General features: G+C 40.7%; 1 long non-coding RNA gene and 1 other non-coding gene across 2 annotated transcripts in view; one reads left to right on the top strand and one right to left on the bottom strand.

Annotated features, from left to right (window-relative positions):
* The window catches only part of LOC146401763 (uncharacterized), a 909,931-nt gene that overhangs the window by 190,612 nt on the left and 707,214 nt on the right, over nt 1-12,105 (top strand). The window lies entirely within an intron of this gene.
* Nucleotides 3,300-3,403, bottom strand: LOC146401767 (small nucleolar RNA U13). Its single transcript, XR_014811739.1, has one exon. It is a non-coding gene; the product is annotated as a small nucleolar RNA U13 (small nucleolar RNA).

Raw genomic sequence — 12,105 nt, 5'->3', positions numbered from 1 at the left:
ATGTAACAGGTGGCATGGGACAAAACTCTCCAAGGAGACTTTCAAGATTACACTCCAGACCAACTTCATTGATATTTAAATAGAACATTCTGAAAACTGTCCTGACTCTCCTCCTTTCTTTTTCTTTAACTCATACATACCCATACTTAACAAAAGTTCGGGAAGTCTTCAAACTCCTCAAACAGTCATCCCTAGGATTATTCAAAAACTGTTGGATATGTGCCACTGTTTCCCCTCAACATGGCCTGGTGGCAGTCCCCATTCCACCCTCTGGATGGAACCAACTTGAGTGAGTCCTATCTAACCCCTGCCTACTTTGATAGGCCAGGATGGTCCATTAATCCTAGAGTGAAGCCGGCAGTGGATCATATACTTCTTAACCACATACACCAGAAACCTCATTACAAACGTCGAGGGCCCATATTCTCCTGTTTCTCTTATATAGCCAACCCTTCTTTGTGTATCCTCTCTCTCCAGAATGGGGCCCCCTATAGGTCTATTCTTTAATAATTCCAAGACCTACAGTCATACCTTCACTCTTTCCTCTACCTGAACTTGGGTAGCCTTTGTTACTACTAATAAAAGAAAGTATCTTCATACTTATTATTATGATTCCCCTTTTTATAACATTTACTTCCCCAAATCTCCTAACATTACCACCAACTGGATACAAGCCAGCTATTTTGGGACTTCCATCTGTCCCACTCATCCCCCAAGCTGCCCCTATAGAAACTGTAATTTTTGGCTCCAACCCTCTAATCTCAAACAAGAAGACTGCAAAAAGCTTAGGACATCTAAAATCATGACATAGAATGGAACCCTACTATTCCTTCTTTTAACTGAGCTAACAATTCCTCTTTCCACCCTTCACAGGTTGCTTGCCTCCCCCCACCCCTCCCCAGCCAGAATGACCCTGGCTTCCACCTATGAGGGCATAGAACATTCCCTGGCCATTTAAGGAAACCCTATTTTAATGTCACTCTGATGTTTGTCTAGACCCTACAAACCACATCTGTTTTCTCTGCAGCTACAATGCCTATTTATGTCTTCTAGCCAATTGTATGGGAACCTGCACCCTTGTATACATAATTCCCAACCTTATTCTCATAAATGACAGTATACCACTTCCCCTATACTCTCAACTGCCTAGGCAGAAGAGAGCAGCCCTCACCATAATATCAGTCCTAGGGATTATCCTTGGAATAGGAACGGGCTCAGCAGGGTTCCTAAACTTTATCTTCACTGCTTGGCAACTTTCCCTTGAACTCATCCAGCAGATTGTTAATTTGGCAGCCCAAATTAACACTTTACAAGAACAAACAAATTCCCTAGCAGGTGTGGGAATAGAAGAGCTTTGGGTTTACTAAAAGCTAACCAAGGTGGGACCTGTGCTATGCTAAAGGAAGAGTGCTGTTTCTTTGTTAACCAATCAAGCCAAGTCCAGGATAAGCTTCAAGACATTACTGATAGAGCAAATAGGTTTTAAAAGAAAGGGGCCTCAGGGGGATTCGATTGGTGGGATTTTAAAAACAATGTCTGGTCCTGGTTCTCTTTGCTAACTCCTTTTAGGACCCTTGGTGGCCTTTCTACTTCTACTAACCTTTGAGCCATGTGTCTTTAACGTCCTTGTTAAGTTTGTTTCTTCTAGAATACAGCAAATAAGTCTCAAAATGGTAATGCAACAGGGATACCAACCCATAATGCCACACCTAACACTGTTGGAACAAGCTGCCATATCACTCCGTGGAGCCACACCTCCCTCTTCAGAAATACCCTGACAGAGAGCAGGTGGAGGGAACCCAAGACCCCACAGCGCCCCCATTCAGCAAGGAAGCAGACAGCATTCCTTCTCCTTTATACTCTGAGTTCCCAGATGCCATAGAGGGTAACAGGCAGTTAGTTAGACATGAGCAGGCTATTCAAAGGAGCCAAAGACTTGGCCCTCAAGAAAAAGAGGTGGGGGGGGGGGAGTTCCCGTCGTGGCCCAGTGGTTAACGAATCCGACTAGGAACCATGAGGTTTCGGGTTCAATCCCTGCCCTTGCTCAGTGGGTTGACGATCTGACGTTGCCATGAGCTGTGGTGTAGGTCGCAGATGCGGCTCGGATCCCGCGTTGCTGTGGCTCTGGCGTAGGCTGGCAGCTACAGCTCCGATTAGACTCCTAGCCTGGGAACCTCCATATGCCTCGGGAGCGGCCCAAGAAATGGCAAAAAGACAAAAAAAAAAAAAAAAAAAAAAAAAAAAAAGAGTGGGGAATGTGGAACTTCAAGTCTTCTCCAAGGAAATAAAACTCAAAAAGTCTCTGGCTGAGATAAGAATTGCCAGATCCTTATCATCCCACCTGTCTCTCTGTAATTGTTGCAATGTTCCTAAGGACCTCCCCACCCCAGCAACTTGGCCTACAACTTCCTGCCCGCACTAGAAAAGGTATTTAGCCCACTCTTTACCCTGACCCTATAGGGGCAATATATGCACCTAACCAACCAGTAAGTGTATCAGAAGACCCCATTCCTCCCCAACCAGTCAGCAGGTGACCAGGTATATGGCAAGACCACTCCTCACAATCCTTTGTCTTTGGGCTATAAAAATAGACATGACCATGTGCCCAGAGTCCGGTCTCCCTGATAATCAGAAGTCAGCCCACTGTGTTAACAGTGTCTCTTGCCTCAATAAACTTGTCTTTTCTACACCTTGATTTAAATCCGGAAAATTCTTTTTCCACTTGCGTGCAAAGACCACAGCAGTTTTGTTCATCTTTTTGTTTCGTTTTATTTAGAATAAATTTTCTTATAAAGGTATAGTTGATTTACAATGTTCTGTCAATTTCTGCTCTCCAGCAAAGTGACCCAAACACACACACACACACACACACACACACACACATTTTCTTTTTCTCATATTATCTTCCATCATGTTCAATCACAAGTGATTGATATAGTTCCCTGTGCTACACAGCAGGACCTCATTGCTTATCCATTCTAAATGTAATAGTTTGCATCTACTTGACCTAAACTCCCAGTCAATTCTACTCCCTTCTCCCTCCCCCTTGGCAACCACAAGTCTGTTCTCTGTGAGTCTCTTTCTGTTCTGCAGATAGGTTCATTTGTGCCATATTTTAGATTCCACACATAAGTGATATAGTATGGTATTTGTTTTTCTCTTTCTGACTTACTTTAGTCAGTATGAGAATCTCTAGTTGCATTGATGCTGCTGCAAATGGCATTATTTCATTCTTTTTAATGTCTGACTACTATTCCATTGCATATATGTACCACATCTCCTTTGTTTTCTTTTTCTCACATCAGATGGGTAATGCGCTGGTGTTGTAACAAGGTTTGAGGGTGGCACATATCACATAAGCGGGTGAACACCCAATCATCATGCTCGAGAGCTACAAAAGGATATGTACCACATCTTAATCCATTCATCTGTTATGGACATTTAGGTTGCTTCCACGTCTTGGCTATTGTGAATAGTGCTGCTTTGTTGTTCATCATTTATGTCTCTTGCAATGTTACTACTCCTTGCCAGGCTGTCACTTTGTTGGTTTTTTTTTTTTTTTGTCTTTTTAGGGCCACACCCACAGCATATGGAGGTTCCCAGGCTAGGGGTCTAATTGGAACTGTAGCTGCCGGCCTACACCACAGCCACAGCAACGCTGGATCCTTAACCCACTGAGCGAGGCCAGGGATCGAACTCCCAACCTCGTGGTTCCTAGTTGGATTTGTTTCTGCTGTGCCATGATGGGAACTCATGTCACTTTATTGTCATGATTTCTTAACACCGATGACAGAACAATCTCAGTCTTTTTGCCAATTTTTAACACTTTAAATGTCTTCATTAGCTTTTATTTTTTTGTCTTTTGTTTTTTTTTAGGGCCACGGTTGCAGTGTATGGAGGTTCCCAGGTAGCAGTGCAGGAACTGAGCCACATCTGCGACCTATATCACAGCTCATGGCAATGCCGGATCATTAACCCACTGAGGGAGGTCCAGGATGGAACCCGCAACCTCACGGTTACTAGTCAGATTCGTTTCCGCTGCGCCACAATATCTTCATTGTGGGAACTCCAAAAAGTCTTCATTAACTTTGGGTAAACCGTTCCATAAATGTGCTTGCTATTAGCAGTAGTTTCTGTGTTTTTGCCCCTCTCCTTTCTACTTCCTTCTAATTTAGATGCTCTGGTATAATTCATTCCGCAGTGCTGGACTCATGGGCTGGAGGTTTTATACATGTTATCTTTTTTGTAAAGTAACTCTTTGATTGGGATTTATAGTGGACATGCTGGTCCTTTCTCCCTTTTCATCCTTAACAGCACTCTGATTTAGTCCAAATATCTAGCTGCCCTACCCACCCATTTGCCCCAGGGGCAGCCAGGTTTCATGGAACCTATTTGAGGTGATCCTTTTCTCCTGGTCGGTGACGGATTTGGCATGGATGTATGGTCTTGGACAATGAGACATGAAGGAAAGTTATCTGAGGGGCTTCTGGGAAGTTTCTACACTCTTCATGAGAATGCATATGAACTGAACACCTTCTTTTTATCCTTTGGATATTTCTCAGTAGAGCACCTATGATTGCTGGAGCCACAGTGCAACCTCTAGGATCATCTATGACTTAGGGTAGCACCGTGGTGAGAGGCAAAGAATCTGGCTCTTTGATGACAGAATTGAGCCTTTGAATAAACCAGACTGAAGTCTAAAGTACTTCTGGACGTCTTGTTACTTCTTTGACTATTGAGCCAGTTTGAGCGAGCGATTTAGTTACATGCAAAGCTCCACTGTATAAGTTTGCCATTGCTATATAATAAATTGCCATAAAATTAGCCACTTAAAACAACCTCTATTGATTATCACAGTTTCTCCAGGTCAGAGGGCCAGACGTAGCTTTGCTAGGTTCTCTGCTTGGGGTCTCTCAAGACCAAAATCAAGGTGTTGGCAGGGCCATATTCTATTCTGGTGGCTTGACTGGATAAGGATCTATTTCCAAGACCTCTAAGTTGTTGGCAGAATTTATTTCCTTGACGCTGTTGAGTTCATGGCAGCTTGCTTTTTTTTTTTTTTTCTTTTGCAGCATACATAAATTTTATTTGGTCTTCTAAGCAAATTTTAGGAGGATCGTTGATACCAAACCACTGGTATCCAGAAGAGGGCGCTCCAAACTTCTGATGAACAGGAACTTGCCAGGTTCAGTCACGGGTATGTGTTAGGAAATGGTACCAAGTGTAGGTAAATAATATTTGGGCCCCTGTTTAGCTTCCTTTTGATGATTTCCTTTTCTTCTTGTTCTTTTTTTTTAAATGGACATTCTTGGGCCAGGAATTGAAGCTGAGCCACAGCTGCGACCCATGCTGCAATTGCAGCAGTGGCATATCCTTAATGTATTTTTTTTTTTTTCCTTTTTTTTAGGGCTGCACTTGTAGCATATGGATATTCACAGGCTAGGGGTCAAATTGGAGCTTCAGCTGCTGGCCTACGCCATAGCCAAAACAATGCCGGATCTGAGCCACATCTGCGACCTATACCACCACTCACAGCAATGCCAGATCCCTAACCTATTGAACTTGAATCCTCATGGACATTAGTCAGATTCATTAGCACTGAGCCACAGTGGGAACTCCTGGGTCCTTTATACCATTGTGCTGGTCCAGGATCAAACCTGTGCCTCTGCAGCAACCCAAGCTTCATGTCAGCTTGATTCTTAGAGCCAGCACCAGAGAGACAGTCTCTGATCACTAGGCCCTCTTTTAAAGTGGCTCACTTGATTAGGTAAACCACTCTTGATGAACTTAAAGTCAACCAATTAGGGACCAGGATCCTTAACTACATCTGTAAAATCCATTCACTTTTGTGTATATAATGTAAGACAATCACGTGAGTGATATTTCATTACATTTACCTTATTCTGTTGTTAGAAGCAAGTCATTGTTTGGCCTGAACTTAAGGGGAGGAAATTCTACAAGAACATGCATAGTAAGGAGTAGAAATCATAAGGCCACCCTAAAATATGTTTACTATAACTAAGTGATTCAAGGTCTGGGATGAAGACTGTTTCCCTGTTGTGGTGATATACCCCCCCCTTTTTTTTTTCAAAATACATAATATATATTTATACAAAGTATACATTTTACAAATTGAAATTAGGTTGTATCCTGGGTTTTCATTAGCACTATATTATATAGTATTTATGTGTAACATTTATATATAATATATAATCTATGTATACACAAAAAGGTATGTATTTGAAATTATATTGCATCTTGTAGAATTTATTTAATTATCTAGGTGTTTTAACAAGCATTTTGGTCCCATTTTTATGTTTATTTCCTTAAAAATAACTCCCAAAAGTAGACGTACAGGGTCAAAAGAGAAAGGTACTTTTAAGGTTCTTGAGGTGGTATAGCCATATTTCTTTTATTTCCTTTTGAAACATTATTGTATTGCAGAAACTCTCTTAAAAGAGTCCAAGCAAAAACTGTCTTAACTCCAAGTAGAAATCAAATTATTGGTTTATTTGGCCATGTCACCTCTGGTCCTTGTCCTTGAACTTATTCTATTATTGATTATTTGTATGAAGATAGTGGATAGAGCTCTATTTCCTACATTTTATTTTTTTTCTTTTCTTTTTTTTCTTGTCTTTTGTCTTTTTAGGGCTGTACCCACGGCATATGGAGGTTCCCAGGCTAGGGGTCCAATCGGAGCTGTAGCTGCCGGCCTACACCACAGCCACAGCAACTCTGGATCCCAGTTGCGTCTGCGACCTACCTGTGGTGATATACCCTTATTTCTCCTGTAAAAGTAAAAATTTTCTCTTGTTCAGAGTGTATTGTTTAACCATTTCATGCTCACAATTACATGAGCAGTACTGAAATGCAGATATAAACAAACACTCTCAAAGCATAACAAAGGGAACAACTAAGTAGAACATGATACTTCAGGAGTGAGTTCCCTAAAGAGGGTTGTTTGAATTTGATCTTGATGGATAAATAGTTGTTTATAAAGACGATGGAGATGAACAAATCAGACAGGAAAAGGGTTCTTATGGAGAGGAGAAAGTCAGTGTGGGCATGAACACACTCATGTGGTCAGCTTGCTGAAAAAAGAATGATAGGAAATTGGCAGGGAGCAGAGACAGGATTATTGTGCAAAATTTTTAAAGCATTCTAAATAGTTCCTATCTCTAATAAGGAGTCAGCTGAAGTCAAAAAAGGACATGGCAGTGTTGAGCGGAAGTTCTGTAGACATCTATATAGTATTATATATACTCACACATATTATGTAGTTACATATACAATGTGAATTTTATTATTTATTCAGCTTGCAGATATTTGGTTTTTTTAAAAAAGAGATTTCTAGATCCCTTGGAATTACTCCATTCAGTGGTTGGTATACCTAGCATATTTGATGGCTGGTTGGGGTCCCCCATGATGGGATTGGTACCCTTTAAGAAGAAGGGCCAATGAGCTTGTGCATCTCTGACCTGTGAAGACACAGTGAGAAGGCTGATGTCTGTAAGCCAGGTAGAGAGTACTGTAACCTCACTATAAATGGACCATGATCTCAGACTTCCAATTTCCAGAACTGTGAGAACATACATTTCTGTTTCTTAAGCCACCCTTGATATTTTGTTATGGCAGTTGAGCTGACTAAGATACTATTACCACTTTGTTTATCCCAACTCCACTATTTAAATGTACAAATATGTTGTAGACAGGGGATGGAGACATGCAGGGTGCTTAAAGTAATCTGGAAGGATTCTGGACCTCTGAAAACTTTCTTTCTTTTTTTGCTTTATTTTATTTTCCCACTGTACAGCAAGGGGATCAAGTTATCCTTACATGTATGCATTACATTAACATTTTTTCCCCACCCTTTTTTCTGTTGCAACATGAGTATCTAGACAAAGTTCTCAATGCTATTCAGCAGGATCTCCTTGTAAATCTATTCTAAATTGTGTCTGATAAGCCCAAGCTCCCGATCCCTCCCACTCCCTCCCCCTCCCATCAGGCAGCCACAAGTCTCTTCTCCAAGTCCATGATTTTCTTTTCTGAGGAGATGTTCATTTGTGCTGGATATTAGATTCCAGTCATAAGTGATGTCATATGGTATTTGTCTTTGTTTTTCTGGCTCATTTCCTTACTTACTTCTTTTTTAAATGAATGGGAACCGCTATTGGGTCCATATGTGTCTGGGGGGCAACTGTGTAATTTGGAATTTTTTTGAGTTAAATTCCATGTAGAATATGATGTTCATTAAAGGATAAGTAATAAAAATGTCTAAATTGAAGCTTAAATAAATATTAAAACTCAAAAGTGGGAGTTCCTGTTGTGGCTCAGTGGTTAACGAATCTGACTAGGAACCATGAGGTTTTGGGTTCGATCCCTGGCCTTGCTCAGTGGGTTAAGGATCTGGCGTTGCTGTGAGCTGTGGTGTAGGTCATAGATGTGGCTCGGATCCTGCGTTGCTGTGGCTCTGGTGTAGGCTGGCAGCTACAGCTCGCCGGATTAGACCCCTAGCCTGGGAACCTCCATATGCCATGGGAGCAGCCTTAGAAAAGGCAAAAAGACCCCCCCCCAAAAAAAAAACCAAGGAAAACAAAACTCAAAGGTAATCACAACAAGTTTAAAACTTGGACCCACAGGATATATATATATATTTTTGAGGCATATTTTGTTGTTGACATTGTCCAGAGTTGCTGGTGGATGGTAATGATAAACTGCTGACTGATACTTAGCCAGTTTTATTACTGTTTTTATGTTCTCTACAAATGATGCATAGTCTTGCTGCCTGCATCTGAGGCTGACCCATCCATCAACCTACTCTTGGTACCCTACTGATTCCATGATCTTTTAGGTACTTGTTTCACAGGTTGGGAAACCTTGGTCTAGCTTGGAAGACTAGGGAGATTTGGGGTTGACACGATTTAGACATATTCATTGGGCGGCACCAGCCAGATCCAGGTGGCACTATCTAGTACATGTTTATTTATTTATTTATTTAGCTTTTTGGAGCCGCACTCATGGCATATGGAAGTTCCCAGGCTAGGAGTCGAATCAGAGCTGTAACCGCAGGCCTATGCTGCAGACACAGCAATGCAGGATCTGAGCCTACGCCACAGCTCATGGCAACGCCAGATCCTTACCCCTCTGAGCAAGGCCAGGGATTGAACCTGCATCCTCATGGATGCTAGTCAGATTTGTTAAGCACTAAGTCACAATGGGAACTCCCTAGTAAACCTTTAAAAATGTGGATCTGGGCCCCACAGATGGAGATAAAGATTTTGGAGAAGTCTATGCAAATAGCAGAGCAGTCATAATCTAGAGTGTGGGATCAGATGTATTTCTGTTTATTTCAGAGGTACCTTAAATCAAGAGGGAACTCTTCTGACAACCATCTTGTCTGTTTTCAATGTAATAAAAACTATTTATTTCTTTAAAATGTATTGAATTTATTTATACATGTGAGAAGTTGTCCTTGTGAGAATGTGATCTGAGTCCTCCCTTCACCTGAACTCCCACTAGTTTCCTCATCCAAGAAGAAGCCAGCATAGAAAGTATTTTAATGGTGGCTAATGTGTTAAAAAAAAAGCCTGTCTAGTCACTTATGATGGAGCATGATAATGTGAGAAAAAAGAATCTATATATGTACGTGTAATTGGGTCACCATGCTATACAGTATAAAATTGACAGAACACTGTAAACCAGCTATAATGAAAAAAAATAAACATCATTATATAAAGACAACACCCCCCCCAATATATTGAGCACTGCCCATCTACCAGACACCATGCTAAGTGCTGGGAATATATATACACATGGGTGAATTGGACACAGTCTCTATTGTGGTTGTGGAACATGAATTCCAACTTCCTCATTCTATCTTATTCTTAGGCTTTATAGTGGAACATTTTATGAAATCTCAATATGCAAGAAATTCATTTAATACCAAGTCAATTTTTTTTTTTTTGTCTTTTGTCTTTGGGCCGTACCTGTGGCATATGGAGGTTCCCAGGCTAGGGGTCAAATCAGAGCTATAGCTGATGGCCTACACTACAGCCACAGCAACCTGGGATCTGAGCCATGTCTGTGACCTATACCATAGCTCACAGCAACGCCAGATCCTTAACCCACTGAGCAGGGCCAGGGATCAAACCCAAGTCCTCATGGATACTAGTTGGGTTTGTTAACCACTGAGCCATGATGGGAACTCCCCAAGCCAATTTTTAAAAAGGGAAATAGCAGGCTGAACTTCTTGGTAGGGATAGTAGACTTAATGTGCCTTCATTCTGGGTTTGAGAAGAGTGTCCTTGGAGGAATTAGAGATTGGGAAAAAAAACACCCACATTTAATCTTCAACATATTCAAGATAGATTGAGGAGTTTCTTCTGTGGTACAGTAGGTTAAAGATCTGATGTTGGAGGGTGAAGAGTGTACATTTAAATGGAACAGAGTCATCTAGGAAAAACCCTCAGGGTTTCAGCTCCAGAAACTTGGGTCCTGACACAGAAAGACTTTTGTGCCCAGGATCCCCACAGGGCCCTGCTTGGTTTAGCAGCAGGTTGCTAGTATATCTTGAGGGAAAATGTGACATCAAATTCCACTCTCCCATCTAAGCCACTGGGCACACACAAACTGTACGGGGATGCTCCTAAATAAAGACGACCCTTCAAGACTGCCATAGTTAATTGTCTCACCTAATTTCATAGAGTCAGAGAAAGGTAAGCAAAATAAGACACAGGAATTTGTCTCAATTGAAAGAGCAAGAGAAAAACCCTGAAAAAAAAAACTAATGAAACAGAAAAAATTTATATGTAAAGAATTCAAAGCATTAATAATAAGGATGCTAACTGGAATTAGAAAAAAGAATAGACGAACACAGAATTTTAACAGGGACTTAGAAAGCATTAAAAAAAAAAAAACAAACCAGTGAGAGCTTAAGAATACAATAACTGAAATGAAAAACACACTTGAAGGAATGAACAGCAGACTAAGTGCTACAAAAGAATGCAAAAGTGATTTGGAAGACAGAGAGATGGAAACCACCCAAATAAAACAGCAAAAAGAAAGATAAATTAAGAAAATGAGGAGTTCCCATCGTGGCGCAGTGGTTAACGAATCCGACTAGGAACCATGAAGTTGCAGGTTCGGTCCCTGCCCTTGCTCAGTGGGTTAACGATCCGGCGTTGCCGTGAGCTGTGGTGTAGGTTGCAGACGCGGCTTGGATCCCACGTTGCTGTGGCTCTGGCATAGGCTGGTGGCTACAGCTCTGATTCGACCCCTAGCCTGGGAATCTCCATATGCTGTGGGAGCAGCCCAAGAAATAGCAAAAAGACAAAAAAACAAAAAAAAAAAAACAAAAAAAAAAAGAAAACTGTTTAAAGAATCTTTGGGGTAACATCAAGTATACTAACATTTGCATTACAGAGATTCCAGAAGGAGAAAAGAGAGAGAGGGTGGTCAAAAGTGTTATTTAATGAAATTATGACTGATGTCTTCCTAAGCCTAAGGAAGGAAACATATACCCAGGTATAGGAAGCACAGAGGGTCCCAAATAAGATGAACTGAAATAGACTCAGACAAAGACATATCATAATTAAAATGGCAAAAGTTAAAGACAGAGACTTTTAAAGGCAGCAAGAGAAAACCAAAGAGGCATATACAAGGGAACCTTGGTAAAGCTAAACTGGTTTCTCTGCAGAAACTGTGCAGACCAGAAGGGAGTGGCATAATATATTTAAGCTGCTAAAAGGGAAAAAGCTGCAACTTAAAATACTCTACCCAGGAAGATTATTATTTAGAATTGAAAAAGAGATAAAGAACTTCTCAGACAAGCAAAAACTAAGAGTTCATCAATATTAAACTGACCCTAAAATAAATGTTAAAGTTCTTCTCTAAATAGAAAAAGAAAATCTATAACAAGAAGTCTAAGTATCTATAGGAAAGGAAAAATACCACTAGTAAAGGCAAATATATAGTAAAGGCTATCAATCACTTTAATTAGATTCAAAGATTAAAAGGAAAAAATTGGAAAATCAAGTATAATTACAATAATCATAGAAGGGATACAATAAGATGTAAAATATAACATCAAAAACAAAAGTGTGGAGG

This window comes from Sus scrofa, chromosome 7, assembly GCF_054392235.1.
Source record: "Sus scrofa isolate SSC_HxYL_T2T_F1_AM1 chromosome 7, Sscrofa_HxYL_maternal_Yorkshire_Landrace_v2.0, whole genome shotgun sequence".
In the NCBI taxonomy this organism is placed as follows: domain Eukaryota; kingdom Metazoa; phylum Chordata; class Mammalia; order Artiodactyla; family Suidae; genus Sus; species Sus scrofa.
Note: the sequence above shows the minus strand (reverse complement) of the source record. Positions and strands in the feature narration are given on the sequence as shown.